This window comes from Condylura cristata, unplaced genomic scaffold (assembly GCF_000260355.1).
Source record: "Condylura cristata isolate star-nosed mole 26May11 unplaced genomic scaffold, ConCri1.0 scaffold00028, whole genome shotgun sequence".
Classification (NCBI taxonomy): Eukaryota; Metazoa; Chordata; class Mammalia; order Eulipotyphla; family Talpidae; genus Condylura; species Condylura cristata.
The window spans coordinates 24,864,766-24,867,870 of NW_004567129.1; positions in this window are offsets into that span (position 1 = coordinate 24,864,766).

Consider the following 3,105-nt stretch of genomic DNA (forward strand, 5'->3'; position numbering starts at 1 on the left):
GGTGAATCCTCTCACCTGCCCCCCGCACCCCAGCTCTTCTATGCAAAATAAAATAATTAAAAAAAATAAAATTTAGGTGAAAATAGTGAAATAGAGCTACAGGGGGGCTGGAGCCTCTGAGGACAGAAAATGTGTCGCTGTGGGTTCTCACCTGCGCATACCACTGCCAGAACACTGGGGCTCAGGGAACAAGAACAACGGGGTGCAATTAACAAACAGGGGGAAACAGGCATTGCCAAGGCCGTGGGGCCCGGCTCACTCACCCCGGTGGTGTCCGCAGCGTCCGAGAGTCCCAGCCCAAAGGCCGCTCGTCCAAGATGGCGCCCTCCTGCCAAGGAGGGCTGGAGAGGGCGCGGCCTGGGGCAGCAGGGGCAGGAATCCAACGTAGGCATCCGGGGGGTGTTGCGGGCAGGGCCCCCACATGACGACACCGCAGCCCCAGCCACAGTCAGAAGGTCGGACGCTGGACAGACTCGCGGGCGCTGGACAGACAGCAACGGAGGCGGCGGCACCTGACATGGCGCCAGACGCCAAATCCTCCGAACGCGCCTGACAGAGCTGCCCGACACAGCTGCCCGACAGAGCTGCCCCACAGCGCTGCCTGACAGAGCTCTTCGTGAGGGGGCCACAGGCAGGCGGCTGGCGACACCAGGCCGGGCCTTGGGCGCCCCCTCCAGGCGGGGTCGGGGCAGGCCAGGCAGGGGCAGGCCCGGGCTGTGAAGCGCTCCGCTTCTCTTCACACGTCAGCAGCTGGACACTGCGTCTTGGTTCTTCCTTCTTGGGGTGGGGGGTGGGGGGCAGAGTGAGAGATGGGGCGTCCACCAGCCGCAAACCATTCTACACTCGGCCGCATCTTCTCCCTCAGAGCCCCCACTCTGGTTGACACCTGCCTGATTGGACCATTTTCAGTTCTAAGCCACTGATTGGACCATTTTAGGACCAATCAGCACATTTGGCGCCTAAAATTAATTCGTGAGCTGACAAATGATTGGTCCTTTAGCTCACACCTCATTGGTCCAGTCTACCTAGGCGCTAAGTATAAAAAAGCAAAGCCAGGTCCCGCCCCCGTCAAGCCTGGCCAGTGCTGGGTGTCTAGTGGCCACACCGGAGGCTGCAAGGTGGCCTAGGTGCTGGTTGGAGGCAGCGCTCTGGGCAGCCAGGGAGAAACTCCTCTTCTGAGCTCTCAGCTCCAAACCTGGCTGGTGTGGAAGCAGGGGCATCCCTCAGGCAATAACTTCTGGGGCAGGCAGAAAACTGCCACTTTTTTCCTAGAATTCCCACCATTTAAGGAGGTGGTGGGAAGATGTCGGAATGAAGACGTTTGGTGAAGATGTTTTTATTTATTTATTTTTTAAGATTTATTTGTTTATGCTTACAGAATTGGGGTACAGGCCAGAGGTGCAGGGGCGGTGAGAGGATTCACCAGAGACAGAGTGGGGAGCAGAGCAGGCCGACTGACAAAGTACACTGCTGAGGGGAGCAGCGGGCGGGTCAGGAGAGGTCTGCCACGCCATGTGGGTCCACTCCTGGCCAGGTATCAAACTCATGCTGTAGTGGCTTCAGAGAGCTTCATAATGCAGTGCTTAACCGTTGAGCCATCAGGGAGAGCCCTGATGCTTTTATTTTAATGGTGAAAACTCATCCTTTGTTTGTTGTGGGCCAAAACTCTTATGGAAGCTTCTGGTGATGAAAAGTTTGCTGTGATGCATCAAGTGCTGGAGGCTTTATGGGCTGTGGTTTGAGGCAAAGCAGGAAGAGTCAAGTTGGAAGATGCATGGGGAGGTCAGGAGGTCAAGGCCCAGACCAGTAGCTGTCAGGGACTGGCTAGGCCACCTTCTCCCTTAGCAGTGTGGGGCTGGTACAGTCCCATGGTGGGGGGGTGGGGGAGTAGGAGCTGAGAGTCCCTGGAGGTCCTTTAGTAGCACCAAAGAGAAAATCTGGAAAAGTTTCAGGGGACTGGAAGCAGCCCTCTATGAAGTTCTGTGGGCACCGAAGTGAAGCTGAGGCCCCGTGTCTTAAGGGCAGGAGCATGGACTTAGTTGTGATTGCTGCTGAGCTTGGTGGCCCCGGGGTTGGACTTCAAAATCACTGTCAGTTCTCAGGATTTCACTTGTTCAGGTGTGGCCTTTCATTTTGTATATTGGTTGAAACAATATACAGTTGGTGGTTAGTATATATCAGAAGCACCTATGGGCTTTCTAAAACACTGATTTCTGGGTGCTGTTCCTGGAGCTTTTTATTTCATAGGTTTGTGTGTGTGTGTTACGCGTTGGGGAGGGTGGGGAGGAGAGGCTCTGAGAATTTTCATTTCTAACACGTTTCAAAATGGTGCTGATGATCATTCTGGCCCAGGGACCACACTTTGAGAAATACTGGCGTGCAGAATAAAACCAGAGCAGGAGACTGTCCCTCGCCCCTCGTCCCAGGGGAGCACCGGGGGTACCTCCCCATTCTTGCCTGGCACAACTGGGGAGGCTTCTGGCTTATGGTTCCCACAGGGCAGTGACCTGGCACCTTCAGGGACCCATGGGTTGTGAAGTGTGTGTGTGTGTGTGTGTGTGCTTGGGCTTGTATGTGCTGGACAGTCACCCAGCAGGATGGGATTTGTACTCCAGGGGAAAGCTAGGATGGGAATACCGGGTGGTCTGAGCTGGAATAATGTATGGAGAGATAACCAAGAGGGGAAGGAGCAGGAGGCTTCTGTAGGTGTGTTGACTCTACTTTAGAGGTCCTGATGCAGCAACTTTAGTGTGGGGTGGAATGTGAAGGCCCTAAAGAAGTCCTAGCAGTGGTGCCCCGGGGGGCTATTGAGCCGTGGGGGACCCTGGAGTGTGGATGTGTGTGGAATTCTTGAAGTTATGGGGGGGGTTAAGATTTGGGGTCTGGGAGCTGATGTGGGGCCAGGGGCTGAGCAGTGATGTGACACTGAGATTTGCGGCCCAGGGCAGAGCGATGGGGCTGGTCCTGAGGGTACGCAGGGCAAAACCTGAATGGGTCGCGGGGTCGACCTGGAGGAGGCGAGGCGGAAGCGCGTGTCCCGCGGCTCGGAGGAATACGGGAAGGAGGTCCGCGGGCAGGACACGGGCGGGGCGGGGCGGGGCGGGG